The following is a 21,010-nucleotide window of genomic DNA, read 5'->3' as shown; positions in this document are numbered from 1 at the left end:
CACTAGCCCTGATCTACCGGCTACAGGCTTTTCACCTAATCCATCTAGTCCAGGTGTTGTATCACCACGGAAATTACAATCTGTTACTATTAATAATCCTATAAATGTACCTTCTGTGGAGCATACTAATAGCCATGCCTTAGATGATACTCTTCGCAATCCAAACTGCTTCACTGCCCAAACGATAGCAAAATGATTGTCCTAGAACGTGGCTGGTATCAATAGTAAACTTGCTGACACTGAATGGGGGCATATGTCGAGAATTTTAATATCTGTATGTTCCAGGAAACCTGGGCGACACATTGTACGTACAGACAGGGGTTTTGCTCCCTCTTTAAACCAGCTAAGCCATCTTTAGCAGGTAGGGCAGCAGGGGTCTTATGTACTTGGGTAAAATTGACAGAGGTGGGAGGAATCAAGGAGATATATGTAGATTCCCCCGACATCTTGGCCATTGCCATTCAACCAAACTCAGGCTCCCCGTCCTATGTATAAATATAGTAGGCCGGGTCCTTCCAACCATTGTTCAGCTACTATCGAGCTTTTGAATACCTTAATCCCGGACCTCCGTTTAAAATATTACATCATAATAGCGGGGGATTTTAATGCCCAACTTGAACTCAACGCAGACCTCATAGAGGTTATACAGCTCGAAGACAACATATGGAATATCCCCTCTTATCCTATACAGCAAACTTTATATAAAGCTTGAATTAGGGCCATGCAAATAATAGATTTCATGATACTCCATGGTCTCCGTCTTGGCAACGGCTGCTTCCCAGCCGACACCCCCGCCAGACCAACCTTTTTTAGGGGCTCATACAGTAGCACACTGAACTATATTTTCCTTGACTTAAGAGTTTGGCATCACATAATAGACGTGGAAGTGGGTAAGCGATTTACCAGTGATCATGCCCCTCTTCAGATCACGCACAAGAGAACTCTTTTAGCAGGAGCTGCATTCTCTTCCGCTCCTTCTGGTGGCATGAAGTTGTCTAGTAATAGGCGTACGGTAAGATGGAGTCCTTCCAGAGATCTAATAAGCTTTGAGATAAACTGTGTGCATTAATTTCTACCCACCAGTTATTCGATGACCACTTCACATTTGACCCACTTGAAGTCACGTCTCTCCATTTGGACCTCTTCGCAATCTTGAAAGAATTGTTCTCCAAATGTGTCAGGCCACCGACCAACTCTTGTATCCCACCCAGCAGTAAATGGTTTAACAAGAGGTGTAGAGAGGCTAAAAAATCCTGATAAAGGTGCTAAGGACAAAGGATAGATTAGGAATTACCAACGCAAGGCACCATTACGTACTAACATGCAAAACGAGCAAACTTGAGTATGAAGAGGGGCTCTGGAGCGAACTAGCTGAAGCAGCTAAGGTCCACGACTCTAAACGATTCTGGCTTTTGGTTTCTCGTAGTGACCAGAATCGAGCATCCAGCCCAGAGTCTCGTATTACCCCCGATGTCTGGCTCTCCCATTTTTAACGAACTGTATGGCTCCTCACTGGATTGCGATGCACCAAGTCCTGGAGAGACGACAGCATCTCACTCGCCTGTGATTCCCTTGCTTCCCTTCACACTAAAAGAAACTGTGTTGGCCATCACTGCCCAAAAAGCAGGGAAGGCCCCAGGGTCGGATGGGATCCCCTCAGAGATGTTTAAAGCGGATCAGATCAACTGGAGTCCGTACGTTAATAGGCTCCCCAATGCTATTCTGACCACTAGATCATATCCTGACTCATGGAAAGAGGCAATTATCGTGCCCATATACAAGAAAGGAGAGAGAAATTCCCCAGGAAATTACAGACCTATCAGTCTCCTTGATCATCTTCAAAAAATATTTTGCCACCAACTGTTGAGCAGGTTGAGGAAATGGATAGTGGAAAATCACATCTTAAGCCACCTCCAAGCAGCTTTAAGAGAAAAAGTCAGCACAATAGATCAGATTTTCCGTTTTATTTCCATCAAATGGAAAATTGTTGACGTGGATCTAGGCCACCGATTTGTGGCATCTGTCTATTTGAAATCAGGTTTTGATTTAGTACACCTCTACAAATTGTGGGAGGTCTTGAACAAACTGGGAGTTCCTTGTTCTATCCTAAATATTATCAGAGACCTTTATACTGGCAATTATGCCAGAATTAGATGGGGTCCGCGAGGTGAACTAACTGAAGAGTTCCCCACTGCCCGCGGCGTGAGACAAGGTTGTGTACTCGCCTCCACATTATTCCTCCTATTCATAAATGCATGTATCCCCTATCTCATGGAGTGTTCCAATGACGCCCTTAAAATAGGAGGGCAGAAGATTTCTTGCCTCCTATTTGCTGATGACACTTTGTTGATATCCCAAACAGCCACAGGCCTTTCAACCCTGCTCTCGAGGTTTATGGACTTTTGTAATGACCATGGCCTGGAAATCAACCGATCAAAAACTAAATGCATGGTGTTTGGGGACAAAAAAGGCAGGATGAGGAGACCCATACTTAGAGGGTGCCACACAGGAAAGAGTCGGTGATTTCTACTATTTAGGTCTGAAATTAGAAGACACACGTAAATGGCACTCCTACCTCCAGAAAGCAACCCTGCGCTTGAAACAATGGGCGAGTGGCATTGTAAGATTTGCAGCTAGATCCCCCAGTTTTGCCATGATGCCCGCTATAGAAATATATAAATCGCAAGCAAGGGGGGGTTCTATATGGAGCTGAATTGTGGGGTCACTGCAATTTAGATGATTTGGCAAGGGCGGAAAACTCTTTCCTAAAGATGCTGCTAAGAGTTCCCTCCAGTACCCTAACACTTCCTATTCAAATGGATCCAAATTTGCCTCCAATTAACCAGATTGCCACCCTTAGGCCTCTGTTGTTCTGGATTCACCTATGGCCACTAGATTCTCTTATTCCCTATAGATGCAGGCTAATTAACCTGATGAATACCAACATCAGCTCAAAAATTAAGTGGTGTGCTTATGTGGAACGGACCTTTGTATCACTTGGCTTGGGGTCATACTGGAAGGATCCGTTATCTATTCCAAAAAATGTAACTCAGATTCTGAAGGATGCATTTTGGTTTAATGCTCAATTCTCACAATTGACTGCAGTCTCATCATCATCCATGACTGGCAGTTTTTTACAAATCAAATGCCATTATGAACCTGAGCGATACATGGATACATTACTTTCCCCACATGAACGTGCATTGTATATCAGATTTAGGATAGGCTCTCTTCCCTTGCGCACTCTAATTTACAAATGGTCCAATACAAGCTGTAGCTCTAAGATGTGCCCAATGGGTTGCGCAAGGGAAGAATCCATAACCCATGTTCTCTTCCAATGTTTTGCATACCACAAACAGAGGGCTTCTTGGATTATTCCATTATGTAAAAAAATTGGTTTTAGGAATTGCCTATTGGCTCTGAGAGTTCTTAAGTCTGATCCATCTGTTTTTGTGGCTTGCTGTTTGGCAAACATTTTTGAATCTATTTGGCATTGCAGACTCAATATGTTAAAAAAACAGGAAAAAATCCAATAACAGATGATGGGAGTGGTCATAAATGAACTTACTTGTGAATTATAATGTATGCATACACCAACTCCCTACCGTTCAATGAATTTTCCATGTCTTTATATTCTTATATGGTTTAAATGGGAAAGTTTTCTACTTTTATCTTATTTATTGTTTTTAGTTAGGTATATACTTGATCTATGATATTTATTACGAAAAACTTTGCATTCTTGCACGATTTTATAATATGGTACGAATTTTTATAGGGAGAATGTTTTATATTTGAGGACTTTTACATACAGTCTAATGGTTTATATTTGAGGACTTTTATACATAGCCTGTTTTTTGTAAAATCATGAACCTGTGGTGTGCTTTTATGGTATTTGTTTTTACCAAAATAAAGCTAACAACAACAAAAAAATAGGTTTATTTTCCTGCTCCCTCCCAGCGTTTATCCCAAACCACCCGCCTTCCCCTCCCACCTGAAAGATACTCTATTGTTCTCAAGAAGCAGGTACGTACCTGCGATAGCCACGTCCCTCCGGGGACGTGTCTAGAATTTGGATCCAAACTTCTATCAGCCGCTGGGGTACCTGTGCCTAAGTTACAGGTAAGCTCTCCGGTTTCTGGGGCTTTCTCTTATCTGTTCGGGTCTGGTCGCTCTCTCTGACCTTCTTCTCCGTGCTCATCTTCTGCGTCTTCTCTCTTCCCTGAACGCACCAGCAGTCCTTTTTCTATTTCGGCCTTCAGTCGGATATCCGGGGTTGCTGAGGTCCTTTCTGTTCCTTGCCTCCCGCTGGTGCCCCCGGGGTATCGGCTGGCTGGTCTGGGTTCGACATCCGGAAACAGGGTCCCCGTGACCTTGTTACACCTACCAAACTCAGACATGTTTGAAAAATAGACACCCGAGGGAGTCCAGGGAGATGTGACTTGCGTGGATCCCCAATGTTTTGTAAACCAGTATCCTCAGCAAAACTCAAATTTAGCCAAAAAAATCAAGTGTTTCCCATATTTCTGTGTGGGATCACCACACCGGGACAAATTTCCTACCACCCAACGTTCCCTTCAGTCCCTGGTAAAATTGATACCTCACTTGTGTAGGTGGGCCAAGTGCCTGTGACAAAGGAGAGCCAAAACATTTTGAAATTGAGGGGGAACCAAAGCGGGTCCAAAAGGGCAGTTTGAAAAAAAAACATTTTTAGGCTGACAAGTGCAGCAGAATTTTTATCAGTAAAGATGAGGCAATGCTGGGTGGTAGGAATTTTGTGGATTCCTGCAGATTCCGGAAGGTTCCATCACAAAAATGTAGGAAAAATGTGTGAGTTCCAGCAAAGTTGGAGGCTTGCAGGGCATTGTGGGTAAGAAAATGGAGCCGGTGCATGTGAAGCACACTACCCTGGAATGACCCAGATGTTTAGTTTTCAGATGTGTCTAGATCTTGTGGATTTTTCTACGTGGCAGCGTCCCAAAAGTCCAAAAAGTGCAGCCCTCACCAGTCCAAATGGGATGATTTTGAGAGTTAGCCAAGCTCTTATGGCCCAAATGTAGAATCAAAAACCAAAATAATCAAATGTCCTCTTGCTTGCCGAGGGATAAGAAGTTTTAGTGTGCATGGGAGAGCTGAAAGACTGTTACCCCCTTCAGTTGGGGTGGGGGCATAACTTGGCCCATACTGGTTGGTAGCCACCACCCCTGGTTGCTAAGTGGTTTCTGCCCCCCCCGGGGAAGATCGGCCTACTAGAAATAGGCTGATCTTCCCCCAAGGGGAGTAGAAATGGCCAAAAGACAATTTGCCCCCCTGGGCAGTGACTCTTGCCTAAGGGGTCGCTCCCCACATATAAAAAAATAAAATAAACAATAAAAAAATCACTGGTGTCTAGGGTTTAAAGGGCCCCTGGGGGCAGATCAGCCTAATTATAATAGGATGATCTGCCCCCAAGGGGGGCAGAAATGGCCTGCAACAAATTTGCCCCCCCAGGGGAGAGACCCTTGCCTAAGGGGTCGCTCCCCTCATGTGAAACTGACAAAAAGAAATCCCTTGTGTCTAGTGGTTTCTGCCCCCCTTGGGGTCAGATTGGCCTAATAAAAATAGGCCGATCTTCCCCTGTGGGGGGCAGAAATGGCTTAAATACAATTTGCCCCCCAGGGGAGAGACCCTTGCCTTAGGGGTCACCCCCCACATATAAAAAAATAAATAAACTTAAACAATATATATCCCTGGTATCTAGGGGTTTCTGCACTCCCTTGGGGCAGATTGGCCTAATTTTAATAGGCCGATCTGCCCCCGTGGGAGCAGAAAAGGCCGAAAAATATTTTGCTCCCTTGGGTAGCGGCCATTGCCCAAGGGGCAGCTCCTTTTATGTATCAACATAAATAAAACAACAAACTCCCTGCTGTGTAGTTGTTTCTGCCCCCCTTGGGGGCAGATTGGCCTAATAAAAATAGGCTGATCTTCCCCCAAGAGGACCGGAAATGACCTTAAAGTAAATTTACCCCCCCCACCCCCCCTGGGAGCGACCCTTGCCCAAGGGGTCGCTCCCCACATACATAAAACAAAAAAAACAAAAAATGATCCCTGGTGTCTAGTGGTTTCTGTCCCCTGGGGGCAGATCGGCCTAATTATAATAGGCCGATCTGCAGAAATTGCCTAAAAATAAATTGCTCCACCAGGGCCGTTCCCCTTATTCAATTACAAAAAAAAAAAAAAAAACCCTGGTGTCTAGTGGCATTTCTGCTGATCTGCCCAGAAATGGCCTAAAATAAATTTGCCCCCTTGGGGAACGACCCTTGCTTAAGGGGTAGCTCCCCTTGCGTGAAATTGATGCAAAAAAATAAAAGTCCCTGGTCTCTAGTGAGGCATTGTGATCGGGCAGCAGAAATGCAGAGAGAGACGTGAAAGGAGAGGAAAGGCCGTTCCTCTCCTTTCATGCCTCTCTCATCCCCTCCACATAGTCGGAGAAGAAATGTTTTTGCATTTCTCCTCCGATCCGTGCTGGAAGCTGAGCTTCCAGCACAGTGGGGGCATCCTCTGATGACGTCAGCCGACGCCACGGGGGGCTCAGGGGAGGGTGGGGGTGGAAGGGCAAGTGATTCACCTTCCATCCCTGCCCAGGGGAGGGGGCTGCCAGGCTCCTGGGGGGAGCGCTATTGCTTCCCCCTTTGGACCCTGTCTGGATGTAACAGTTATGTCTGGGCACCTGAGCAGTGCTGCCCAGGACATAACCGTTGCGTCCAGGGCACCCGAGGGGTTAAGCATGAAAGTTAAGTTAGGCAAACCTCAGTAGTTTTATTCGTTTGTCTCTTTTTTAATTTACATGGAAGACATTTGAGCTCATACTATGCTTATCAATGATTCAAGAAAAAAAGACAATTGAGATGGATGGATTTAGAATAATGCAGGTGTAGATTTGCTCCTTGAGAAGTGGCAACTTCCTTCTTGGAAAAAGTGATTTACCTAGAGGTTCCCATCCTAGTTTGCATAATGTTAAATTATGGCTTTGTCATATAGTGGTTGGTCCATTGTGTCTGGCAAGAGATTTATATATGAGAGAACAATGTCAGCATTTATACATTACAGGTGGATTTGATGCAATAGTACAAATTCAAACCTGTAACACAGTTTCAGAAATGATAAAATACATTTTCCAGATTGAGCGGGATAGCAGAGTAACAAACCTGAAGCTTAAAGACTTTTCTATGCATTAGCAATAGGCCTTGTTACGTTTTTGCTCATAAATAGATCAAATTACATGAAATTATCTAAAATTATACATAATACGCTGGCAGTATGTTGCTCTCCATGCTCATTAAATTGCACAAGCTCAGTGCATGATATGTGCAAGCAGCCATTTTGGGCCCACTCATGCACCAGCTAGCACATGCAGAGAAGAGGTACCACAAATTTGGCATTAAATCAAAGCCGTTCTCAGGTCTGTAAATCATCGCTATCACAGTAGCAATGAAAAGATAAAAACACAAAAATAACTGAAAAACATCTGATACTGACAGCAGATTTGGCAACAAACATTTACCTCTTGACTGCTGAGGCTTTCACCTCTGGTGTGAAGCTTTTTGTGCTTTCAGCACTTTGAGTGTAAGCCTTCATAACTGTTTTTGCAAAAAAGTTATCCATGACAAATTTCAGTAGGATTTCTGCTGCAGCAGGCAGCAGATTGGTGTAAATTGTCTGGGGAGGAGACTATCGGGGCCTCTAGGAGGGTGAGGCAGTCTAGTGCCTGGGTGGCCCGAACCCATTTTTTGATATAAAAAGGTATAAACCTAGAGCCTCATTTACAACAAACTGGTGCATCGATCACGATGTGCCAGTTTGCTTGCACCACCCTGTGCACCTTAACAACACCAGGGTAGAGCTGTATTTACAATACAGCGCACCATGGCACTCGTTAGCACAGCTGCGTCAGCATTTCTGATGCCGTTGTGGCACTTTGCTGGACTAGCATCAAAAATGTTGACGCTAGTCCAGCAAAGCTCGGGGAGACACATTAAAACAGCCTAAGTCCCTGAGCAGGCATTAAAAAAAGACACTAGAATGACGCAATGAAATCTTAGAGATTTCACTGCTCTATTCCTCCAGGCCTTTTGGGGGGGAACTAATGTCTAATGACAGGGAAGATGACTTGGTGCACAGCCATGTACTATCTTGCATATGAAGCACAATGTTTTAGAGTGTGATTGCTTTTTGAATCGGAATTAATGTAGCCATGGGGGAATGCAGTCTTTTTGTGGTAGGCCGCAGAATGATGTTTACATTTTAGCAGTTTGTTCATTGTGATCTTTAAGAGACCTGTAAGCAGACTATTACAATAATCTAGCAAGATAGTACCACAGTGGGGACTTGTAAAATCTTTGGTGGCAATCAGAGTAAAGGGAGAATACCCTGGAGTAAGTATGTATATATGTAAAAAGAGCATTTGGTTACTGAGTTCACATGAGGGGTAGATGTGAGATTAATATCAAAGATAACACTCAGATTGCAGACCTTCTCAACTGCATTGTTGTGCAAATTCCCATCATTCGCTGCTTGCAACACAGAAGCTACCGCCAAACTCGTCAATTTCGAAGTTTCAAGTAGCGAATGATGGGAAATTTGCTCAACAATCCAGCCGTTGTGGTGGAGTACCCAACAAGATTCATATTGCAATCTTCCTTCACGAAGGAGAATGACAGATAATTTATTATCACGAGGGAATCGTTGTGTGTGAGTTGGATGCACTATAAAGAAATCCTTGACTAAGGTTCTGATGTTGAAGGTGCTACCTCTAAGAACATAATTTTTGTCCTGATGATGACCCTCTAATGATTGATTCTTGTTCTGGGTCGAAACGTCGACATAAATTTCTTTGTGGATTAATCCAGAAGTCAATGGGTAACTTCTAGACCCCTGGACTAAAGGGGTCTTGTAGAAGTTTACTTTTTCTGTTATTGATTTTTAACCACAAACTGTACATATTGTAGATAACACTTGATACTTTACCATATCACTTCATTCACCTTTCAGTGCGCCGTTATTTGGGGAGCACCTACTATACTTATTACAAAAAGTGATTATAATACTTGAATAAAACAATACTTTTGGAAGTACTTTTAACTCTAGGTTTAAAAGGTTTTTTGGTGTTGAAGAAGGAGTTCAAACTGTACCGTAGGACTTAAGGGTTACACTTCCCCGTTGGGCTACTTATTTCTCTTATAAATTCATATAACCGGGCCCTGGGGTTACTGGATTTACCTCCTTGCTTTTTACATATATTTTAGATTCAGCATTTCCTTTTACTCCACTCAAGTTCATTAAACTTTCTTCTGCCAATACAATATTTGTAAACTACAACATCGACATGAATGTACAACTATCTCTGCATAAACTGTAATTAAAAACATCGAGCTATATACATTGCAAAATTCTTAATTGAGCCATTGCACTTATATTTGATGGCAGTATAGGAAAATATTGATCAGAAAATTGAAGAGAAACGGAGAACTATAAAGAAAAGGACAATGAATAGAATAAGGAAAAGAACATGTGATAAAATTGATACGGATATATAATGTACTACAATGTAATATAATCAATACATTGTTGCAATTAATACAGTTAGGAAATACAATAATGTTAAGGAGATTTCAAAACTTTTATACGCTCAATTTGTCGATGAGTACCAACAAACTTTCAATAAGAAAGTAGGATCCAAAACATTTATATATATATATATTTTTACTATTTTTCTGGCATTATTTCTAATGGATGAAACGTACTAAACTTAGAAAACACAGCTATTGAGTATAATTGTTAGGTATCATTCTTGTCTGATGGTTTTTGCAGTCAGTCCTTGCATTAAGCCACAGATTTGGCGAAAGCAGAGTAACATGGTTTACACTCAATCTGTATTTGTATATATTTCCTTGCTGTGCTATTTCATTCCTGCAGCTTTTCAGTAATGTAGGGGGAAAATAAGCAGAAGATTTCCTTCGTAAGCAAAAGAGGCCTGAAGTGTGTGTATGTTGTTTCTGCTTTTCTTAATGCTTGAGCAGAGTGTTGTGTAGTAGCAGTGTACCGTGCTTATGTTTGCTATACTTTTGATGGATGTGAGAGTAAAAACATTGACTACACGAATTTCCCCAAGACAAACCTACAACTTGGCAACTTGCCTAGCGACCAGATTGGACATATCTTTAAATAGTAGGCCTAGGTACAGAATATACCTGCTTGGGGCCTGCTAAGCAGGCATTTTCCTGGCTATCAAGTCGAAGGAAATTATGCCATTCACATATTAGCCCAGGCCAATTAATTTTCTAGACATCTTGAAAATACATCTGGGTGTACTTCTCACATGTTCCATTTTCATAAAATGGGAGCTTGCCAAAAAGAGAATACACAATACACTAAAGCAAGCTGTTTACACACGTATTTTATCATGAAGACCGTCATCCATAGAATTGTTCACAGGTAAAACCTTTCGACCTGACATCAATATTAATACGAAAGTGCTGATCGACTAGAAGCGGCAAGGCTCGCACTTTAGTCCTCTCGAGATGTGGCTATTAGAGATTGAAACATTAATCAAAAGAATCGCCCTGGATATTGTCAAGATAGTATGGGCCTCATTCTGACTTTGGCGGGCGGCGTTCCACTACAACATATTTGCCATGGGAAGTTAAAATATGTCTGTTTATGTGTGCTAATGATAAGTAAGGATGCTCGATTCAAGGTAAGGTTTGAAGGTGTTTTATGAGAATGTGTGTCTTCAATGACAATCTATGAGTTAACAGATAAAATGGCTAATGTGACATGTGCATTCTGTCTAATGACATTGACCAGCATGGCACTACTATACCCAAAAGGGCTGCTAAATTATGTAATAGCACAAAGATGCACCACTGTAGAGCTGTTTTATTTGTTTAGAACATACGCTTTTATTACAATTTGTTTATATTCACCCTATATAATGCCTTACAGAAATCATTTTGGATGGAGGTTGGTTAGTTATGAAGAGGAAATAAAGCAACTCATGACTTAAAAAAGCCATGAAAGCTACAACTGGAATTTCCAGAGTACAGATACAAGCTACATTCCTCGACATGCAAGGAAAAATAACCTATTAAAAACATTATGACAAAGCTCTGATACAGCATTGTTCTTTACATTATCTTATATAAAGCTAGGGAAGGCATTTCAAGCAAGTGTAGATAGGTTGACTACTCCAGTCATATGCTCTTCCTGAAACAGTTCAGCACTGTCTGTAATCTGGCCTAACGTATTTCTCTGCCCTCACCAGTTTCATATGTACCATTAACTAGCCTGTACCAGAAGATATCAAACTCAGTATTTTCTTCTGAGCATTTATTAAATTGCTCTCCTCTTCTGAAAAACATTACATATGAATGCAAAGGTACACTAATGTCCTGTTTTCTATAATTTTGAGTTATGTATATCAGTAGATTAACAGATTTACCCTGAACATCACATAATGTGGATGCAAGCCTAGCTGATTTGTAGTTAGTTAATTTTACCATATGTTCTGATTAAGAAGTTCATCTACAACTATTGGTATTAGTCTGTGTTGTAATGACAAATTCTCATTCGGCATGCCAGAGATTGAAAGTCCTTTTCGGCATGTAGTCTGCAGTGAAGACTGGACCACAGATCCAAGATATCATATTAGACATGGATCTTAATTTTTTCATGCATAATTTTAAATTGGTGTTCATCCAAATGGTATGGATTTTATCCAATCTTGTGATCCCCTCAAAAGAAACGTCTCTACCAAGATTGTGAGAAGGGAGAGGAAACTCCTTCGCCCACCAAGGCTATGATCCATTTGACTAATTTAAATGTAGGCAGATTATAGTTTGACAACTGAAAATACTATTCTGTCTCCATCATGGTCACAGTGGACAAATTTGTCAACAGCCCAATGGAGTAAGGGCAATAAGAGGTTCGGTCTTTTGTGGATGCATATATAGCTGTTTTTCAATGTCTGTCACTTCCTGGCGAAGGGATATGTTTTTTTTTAATTTACTTTCAAAGATAAACTCCTTTTTATGGGATTTTCATTTTGAAAATAAAATAAACTTTAAAAGTTTACCGTACAGTTCCATCATATTGATGCAGCTGTCTGTCATGTTGATGAATCCGTACAGCAAAATTGCAATGCATTGACAGGAACAGCTGCGATGGCAGTTCCTGTCAATACTAGAAATGTCACCTGGACCAGCAGACCTTTCCAAATCTGGCAGGTGGTACTTTTGTCAGGGAGACAAGGTAATTGCTCCTTCGCTCTAGCAAAAGAGGCCCCACCTGTCAGGGACAAGAACAGGCCCCAATTCTCCACATGGTGCTGGAAAACGGCATGGAGCTCAAAAAACGAGAATACATTTCTCTTCATATCTGAAAAAGAGTGAATACCAGCTTTCTCTAGTCCCCCCACAGTCTCATTTCCATTGACTCTCTGCGAGAATGCAAAAATTGCTTTCATTGACAGCTCCGGTTTTAGGTAATGGGTTCATTTCATACCTTTTCTTTCATGAATAGCTTTTTGATTCCAAGATCTACTAATTCAGGTACTAGTTTGGGATTAATCCACAAATAATAGCAACAACATTGAACATTGATGTGTTTGTGTTTCACACATTTAGGGACAACAGTACAATGATGGATTTAGACTGCAGGTAAAAATTATAACAGCTCCTATGAACTTCCAGATCTAAACGTCTCTCTTTGCACTATCAGATGCATGCAAGCAAACCATGGTTTTGCTCTTGGAGCACAATTCATCTGCTAACCATAAGGCATCTTTTGGCCTTGTTCCTGTAATTTAGTGGTGGATCATAAAGCAATTACCCTATCTCACTTTCATTGCATATGCATGGCTTATGAAAGGCATTCCTTATGAGATTTGCAAACCATCTGATTCCATCATTTATTCCACTTAGTAATCCCTACGTTGTAGAGGGTACTGTATTTAATACCCCTCTTCTGACTGTAGCTCAACAGTGTATGTGACTTCCCTATCCTAAATGATGTACGTTGAGGCATGCACCATATCCTGATTGATATTCTTCCTTTACGCTGTTAGTGTGATTACAGGGCGCATATTCATCTTTCCACCAGAAGGAATGTATATTTTTTTAGTATGAATAATGCACTGTTACTACTCTTAATTAGATTGCACTAGATAATTATTGTTAGACTTTTCATCCTTGCCGTGGTCTCCCTTAACATTTTGCATCTGTTTCCCAGGTTGTTGATGTGTGCTGGACTATGTTTTTGCTTTTTTCGTTTCTCTGGGCACTTTAACACTGCTAACCAGTGCTAAAGTGCAAGTGTTCCTTTACAAAATGTTTATGTTATTGGTTCATCCATGATTGGCATATTTGAATTACTGGTAAGTCCCTAGTACAGTGCACTAGAGGTGCCCAGGGACTGTAAATCAAATGCTGTTAGTAGGCCTGAAGCACTGGTTGGGCCATCCACAATAGTAGCTCTGTAAACATGACTCAGACCTGCCACTGCAGTATGTGTGTGTGCCGTTTTAAACTGCCAATTCGACTTGGCAAGCGTACCCACTTGCCAGGCTTAAACCTTCCCATTTCTTACATGTAAGACACCCCTAAGGTAGGCCCTAGGTAGCCCCATGGGCAGGGTGTAGTGTATGTTTAAGGTAGGACATATACTAATGTGTTTTATGTGTCCTGACAGTGAAATACTGCTATATTTGTTTTTCCCTGTTGCAAGGCCTATCCCTCTCATAGGTTAACATGGGGGCTGCCTTTAAATATGATTAAAGTGTATATTCCTTTTGGGAGCGGATAGACAGGCGGAGTTTGGGGTCACTGAGCTCACAATTCAAAAATACATCTTTTACTAAAGTTGATTTTGAGATTCTGTGTTTGAATATGCCACTTTTAGAAAGTGAGCATTTTCTTGCTTAAACCATTTCTGTGACTCTGGCTGTTTGTGGAATCCCTGTCTGGGTCAGTTTGACAGTTGGGCTGATTGCATCTCTCACTAGACAGTGACACAAAGGGAGCTGGGGTGTAGCCTGCATATCCTGATGAGCCATCTGTGCTAGGCGTGAGGGAAGAGTGGTCACTCACACCTGAAAGGGGTGTGCCTACCCTCACACAATGCAGTCTCTAACCCCCTTGTGTGTGTCTGGGGCCTGGGTTGGGCAAGGTAGGATTTCACAAACAAGAGAGACTTGTTTTTTAAGTAATCCTACTTCAAAGAGCACCTCTGGAAACCAAGAGGGACATCTGCCTGGAGAAGAGCTCAAGAGCTGAGGAAGAAGAGCTGCCTGTGACTGTGCTTTGTGGAGCTATCCTGCATGTCCTGCTTCTGCCTGTGCTAGAGGGCAAAAACTGGACTTTGTGTGCCTTCCTTCTTTTGAATAACTATCCAAGGGTTTGAGTTAGAGCTTGCCTTCTGTTGTTTGACGTCTCAGGGACAGCAAAGACTTCTCTCTGCCAGCACCTAGAGCCTCTGCTGAGACTCCTACCCTGCCAAGTAGTTCCCATCCAGTTCCTGGGACCCTGAAAGGAGAAGCTGGCAGAACAAGAGTGAGAAATCCACGCACAGACCGCCGTGCGGGGAAAAGATCAACACAATCCCGAAGCGTGGCTGAAAAATCAATGCGCCGCCGGCTTTGGGGCTGAAAATTGATGCTCGTCTGCAGTGCAACTGGAAGATCGATGCGGCTGAAGAAACGACATGCAGCATCGCTGATGGAGGCTGGTGAGATCACAACCCACGCTGCGTGGTTTTCAGATCATCATGCAGCAGGATTTCCGACGCAAACATCACTGGGCGTGTAAAAACAACGCAAGGCCTGCCCGGACCCGAGAGTGCTGTTCGGATTGACGCATCGCTGTCCTGCGGAGAGAAGAAACGATGCACGCCGACCTGACTGAAGAAGAAACGACTCACGGTCTCGCTTGTGAGAGATATCGATGCATCACAAGCCAGGTTTGACGCACACTCACCGGTGCAGGGTTATTTTTGATGCGCCCAGGTACATTTCCACGCTAACAGCGTTAGCGTTGTGTTTAAAATTACATGAAGACTCTTTTTTGTTTTTAATTGATAACTTGACTTGTGTATTGTGGATTTTTGTCGTTTTGGTCTTGTTTTGTTTAGGTAAATATTCTCTATTTTTCTAAACATGTGTTGTGACATTTTGTAGTGTTTTCATTAATTTACTGTGTGTGTGTTAGTACAAATATTTTACACCTAGCACTCTGAAGCTAACCCTGCCTGCTCGTGCCAAGCTACCAAAGGGGTAGCCGGGGGTTAGCTGAGGGTGATTCTGTTTTACCCTGACTAGAGTGAGGGTCCTTGCTTGGTCAGGGGATAACCTGACTGCCAACCAAAAACCCAATTTCTAACATTGGTGATCAGCGGTTGGGATTGGACTTGTATTTGTACTTGACATACAATGATTAAGTGTACACTACTGTTTTGAGTGCAGACCACTACGTGAACACATACTACTTGTCTTGTGATTTTTGCTTTTTCTCTTTTGCTTGGATTTATCCTTACATCCATTTTTGTGGTAATCTTTGATTGACTTCCGTACTTCATTGGGAACTTGTTTTCTGCCTTTTGGAACTTTGCACTTTTATTGACTTTTCATCATGTCCCCATCTGGAGATGCATCAGTTGGAGCTGCTTTTGACCTAGAGAAATTAGAGAGCTTAGTTGAAGCAGTTCTGTAAAAGTTTTGACTGTCCCATTAAGAGCTCATCCAAGAAGGAGGAGCTGCAAAAGGCGCTGAGATCCTTGGTGACAGCCAAGAACACTGAAGGGCACACATAGGATGAGGAGATGATGAGGAGGAAGAGCATTCCATACACAATGGTATAGTGGGTGGGCCTGTTATGTCCAGGGGAAAGGTCTCCAGGGCAGGTAGCAGTGTCTCATCTAAGGGTCTGACTCCTGAAGACTTGCAGGACAGACAGATGGAGAGGGAGCTCCGGAGGGAGTTGGAGAAAATGAGGATGGACATAGAGGAGACATAATTATTGTTGGCTCATGAGCTCAGCTTAAGGGAGCTGGATCAGAGGAGCCAGTCTAGTAGGGATGCTGGAAGCCACATCACAGTGCAGTCTGATAAGAGGGTCTTGTGAAGGATTACAAAAGGGAGGATGACATATACTTGTGGTTCAAGGGGTATGAGTCTGCTCTCCATATGAATCTGGTCCCTGAAGCTCATTAGGGGCAGGTCTGTGGAAGCACTTTGAGGTAGAGGGGAGGGATACACTGACAGCCTTTGGGGATGCTCAGAACCTCACCTAGACTATCATGAAGGATGCCCTACTCACAAGATATGGTCTCACCCCTGAGCAGTATAAGGATAAGTTAAGGTCCTATGAGAAGAAGAAATCCCAAACATGGTTGGAATGTGTTGATTCTTTTTGCAGGTCACTGGATGGTTGGGTGAAGGACAGTAAGGTAACAAAATATGAGGGGTTTTACAAATCTGATTGCTTGGGAGCACTTGTACAGTTTATGTTTCCAGAGCTGCGCCAGCACCTGATTGACAGCATGCTGACTGATCCCAGGAAGCTTGTGCAGCAAGCGGACCGCTGGGAGAGCACCAGGGTTCAAAAGAGGTATGGGGGAGACCACCTCAAGGGTGGGCAGGGTCCCTCTCAGAAGAAATAAGGGGTAAGGGTATACAGGGGGGATTCTCTAAATGGCCCCAAACTAATTCCCAGGGTAAAGATTCCCAGTCCCCCAGTGAGAAGAAGCCATGGTTCTCCAAAGCGAAGCCAGTGGCAGGGGACCCCCACATAAGTGTTATGCATGTGACAAAGTGGGTCATGTGAGGGGGCACCCCAAATGCCCGAAGTGTACATCGGCACCCACTGAAGAGCCATCCTAGTGAGCTTAAGGTTCCTGAGCCTGGGTCAGCCCATGTGCTGGTGGTACCCCAGTACTTCAGGGCCTTCCTACGGGGGTTGGCTCATGATGTGCCTTTAGCTGGACATTCGGGGCGGGACAAGACCTTTGAGAGGCTTGTCACCCACTTTTACTGGCCCCTATCGTGCAGGCACTCAGATGCACATTGCAGGTCTTGCCAAACTTGTCAGGCAAGTGACAAGAGTGGAGGGCAGTGTAAGGATCCCCTCCAACCTTTTCCTGTTGTCAGTACCCCCCTTGAAAGGGTTGGCATTGACATTGTGGGGCCTCTTGATCCCAAGAGAGCCATGGGCAACAGGTCCATCCTGGTCTTGGTGGACCATGCCACCCGGTACCCAGAAGCCATCCTCTGAGGTCAATCACTTCCCCAGTGGTAGGTCGTGCTTTGATGGGGGTTTTTACCCGCATGGGGCTCCCAAGGAAGTGGTATCTAATAGGGGTACCAACTTCATATCCATAGAAGTCTCTGTGGAAGGAGTGTGGGGTAACCTACAAGTTCACCACCCCTTATCACCCCCAAAGTAATGATCTGCTTGAGAGATTGAACCACACCTTGAAAGGCATGATTATGGGCCTGTCAGAGCCCTTGAGGCAGAAGTGGGACGTCCTCTTGCCATGACTTTGGTTCGCTTACAGGGACGTGCCTCAAAAGGGACTTGAGTTTAGTCCCTTTGAGCTGATCTATGGCCACCCTGTAAGGGGACCTTTGAGTCTGGTGAAAGAGGCTTTGGAAAAAGCTCCTAGTAACCCCCCCCAGGATGCATTTAGCTACATACTGGCTCTGAGAAACAAGACTGCCCGCTTCAGGAGTCTCGCACAGGAGAACCTGGAAGCATGCCAGGAGGATATGAAACGGTGGTACGACCTGAATGCCAATCTGGTCGAGTTTCAACCTGGTCAAAAAGTGTGGGTGATGGCACCAGTGGAGCCTAGGGTTCTCCAAGAGAAGTGGACTGGGCCTTGTGAGGTGGTGTAGTGCAAAAGTGAAATCACATATCTGGTGGACTTGCAGACTCCAAGGAACCCTTTAAGGGTCCTGCATGATAACCGCCTCAAATCCCACTTTGAGCGGACTAAACTGTCCATGCTCCTTGCAACAGATGATGGGGTGGAGGAGGAGAGTGAGCCTCTTCCTGACCTCCTGTCTGCACGAGAAAAAGATGGGTCTGTGAAGGGAGTGATCCTCTCCCCCTCCCTGACTGCAGAGCAGCAGAGGGACTGTCGCCAGGTGTTGGGACAGTTTGCCTCACTGTTTTCCCTGATCCCAGGGGTCACACACTTGTGCACACATGATGTGGACACTGGGGATAGTCCACCCATTAAACAGAAAGTTTACAGTGTGACTGACTGAGCCAGGGCTAGCATTAAGCATGAGGTGTCCAAGATGTTAACCCTAGGGGTTATTGAGCATTCCAGCAGTCCTTGAGCCAGCCCAGTGGTATTGGTCCCAAAGGCTGCTGCACCTGGTGCCACTCCAGAACTCAGGTCCTGTTTCGACTACCGGGGACTCAATGTGGTCAGCAAGACTGAAGCACACCCCATCCCCCGAGCTGATGAGCTCAATAATCGGTTGGGAGCTGCCACCTACCTCAGCAGGCTTGACAAGGTCTGGGTATTGGCAGATTGCCTTGGCTGAGGGGGCCAAAGAGAGGTCTGCATTTTCTACCCCAGATGGGCACTTTCAATTTAAAGTGATGCCATTTGGGATGAAGAATGCCCCTGCCACCTTTCAGAGTTTGGTCAACCAGGTGTTGGCTGGGCTGGATGAGTTCAGTACCGCCTACCTTGATGACATTGCTGTTTTTAGTTCCTTCTGGAAGGAACATCTGTAACACCTCTGCAGAGTGTTGGAGGCCCTGCAGAAGGCAAGCCTCACTATTACGGAAAGCAAGTGCCAAATAGGGCAGGGTTCTGTGGTGTACTTGGGATACCAGATAGGGAGTGGCCAGGTGGCACCTCTACAGCAAACAATTGACACCATTCTGGCTTGGGAGCCTCCCAAAACCCAGACTGAGGTGAGAGCCTTTTTAGGTCTCACTGGCTACTACAGGAGGTTTGACAAGGGGGATGGTACAATTGTTACCCCCTTGACTGAGCTGACTTCTAGGAAGCAACGAAAGAAGGTGATCTGGACATAGGCTTGCCAGACTGCTTTTGATGTCCTGAAGGTTACCATGTGCACAGCACCTGTGCTGAAGGCACCTGACTACTCCAAGGAGTTTGTTGTGCAAACAGACACCTCAGAGCATGTTATTGGAGCAGTACTCTCACAACTTAATGAAGAGGGCCTAGATCAACCCATAGCCTTCATTTGCAGGAGGTTACTCCCCAGGGAACGTAGGTGGAGTGCCATAGAACGTGGAGTGTTTGCTGTGGTCTGGGTGCAGAAGAAGCTAAGACCTTACTTGTTTGGGACTCACTTCCGGGTTCAGACCGCCCACAGGCCCCTCAGATGGTTAATGCAGGTGAGGGGTGAGAATCCAAAACTGTTGAGGTGGTTCATTTCCCTACAGGGGATGGACTTTACAATGGAACACCGCCCTGGTACAGAACACGCCAATGCTGATGGTCTGTCCAGATTCTTCCGCCTTAGTGATGAGAACTCCCACGAGGTTGGGTAGTCGCTCATCACTTTCAGCTCGCGGGACACGTGTTAGACTTTTCATCCTTGGCATGATCTCCCTTAACTTTTGGCTCTGTTTCTTAGGTTGTTGATATGTGCTGGACTCTCTTTCTGCTGTTTTTGTTACTATGGACACTTTACCACTGCTAACCAGTGCTAAAGTACAAGTGCTCCTATACAAAATGTGTATGTAATTGGTTCATCCATGATTGGCATATTTGATTTACTGGTAAGTCCCTAGTACAGTGCACAAGAGGTGCCCAGGGCCTGTAAATCAAATGCTGTTAGAGGGCCTACTGCACTGGTTGTGCCACCCACAATAGTAGCTCTGTAAACATGGCTCAGACCTGCCACTGTAGTGTCTGTGTGTGCAGTTTTAAACTGCCAATTCAAGTTGGCAAGTGTACCCACTTGCCAGGCCTAAACCTTCACATTTCTTACATGTAAGACACCCATTAGGTAGGCCCTAGGTAGCCCCATGGGCAGGGTGCATTGTATGTTTAAAGTAGGACATATGCTAATGTGTTTTATACGTCTTGACAGTGAAATACTGCTAAATTTGTTTTTCACTGTTGCAAGGCCTATCCGTGTCATAGGTTAACATGAGGGCTGCTTTTAAATATGATGAAAGTGTAGTTTCCCTTTGGGAGCAGATATACATATGGAGTTTAGGGTCTCTGAGCTCACAATTTAAAAATACATCTTTTAGTAAAGTTGATTTTAAGATTGTGTGTTTGAAAATGCCACTTTTAGAAAGTGTGCATTTTCTTGCTTATACCATTTCTGTAACTCTGCCTGTTTGTGGATTCCCTGTCTGGGTCACTTTGACAGATGGGCTGGTTGCACCTCTCACTAGACAGTGACACAAAGGGAGCTGGGGTGTAGCCTGTATATCCTTTTGAGCCATCTGTGCTAGGAGGGAGGGGAGGAGTTGTCACTCTCACCTTAAAGGTGTGTGCCTACCCTCACACAATGCAGTCTCCAAACCCCTGTTGTGTGTTTGGGGCCCGGCCTGGGCAAGGCAGGATTCACAAACAAGAGAGACTTTTCTTTGAAGTAAGCCTACTTCAAAGAGCAAAATGGGTATAAGAAGGGCACTAAAAACCACAGACTTTAGATCACTTCTGGAAACCAAGAGGAACCTCTGGCTGAAGAAGAGCTGAAGAGCTGAGGAAGTAGAGCTGCCCTGCCTGTGCCTGTGCTTTGTGGAGATATCCTGCAGTTGCTGCTTCTGCCTGTGCTAGAGGACAAATCCTGGTCTTTGTGTGCCTTCCTTTTTGTGAAGAACTCTCCAAGGGCTTGAGTTAGAGCTTGCCTCCTGTTGTTTGAATTCTCAGGAGCAGTAAAGACTTCTCCCTGCCAGCACTTGGAGACTCCGCTGAGACTCCTACCCAGCCAAGTGGTGCCCATCCAGTTCCTGGGACCCTGAAAGGAGAAGCTGGC

The sequence above is a fragment of the Pleurodeles waltl genome, chromosome 2_2 (assembly GCF_031143425.1).
Source record: "Pleurodeles waltl isolate 20211129_DDA chromosome 2_2, aPleWal1.hap1.20221129, whole genome shotgun sequence".
NCBI lineage: Eukaryota > Metazoa > Chordata > Amphibia > Caudata > Salamandridae > Pleurodeles > Pleurodeles waltl.
The sequence above is the reverse complement of the archived record's forward strand: the minus strand, read 5'-3'. Positions refer to the sequence as shown.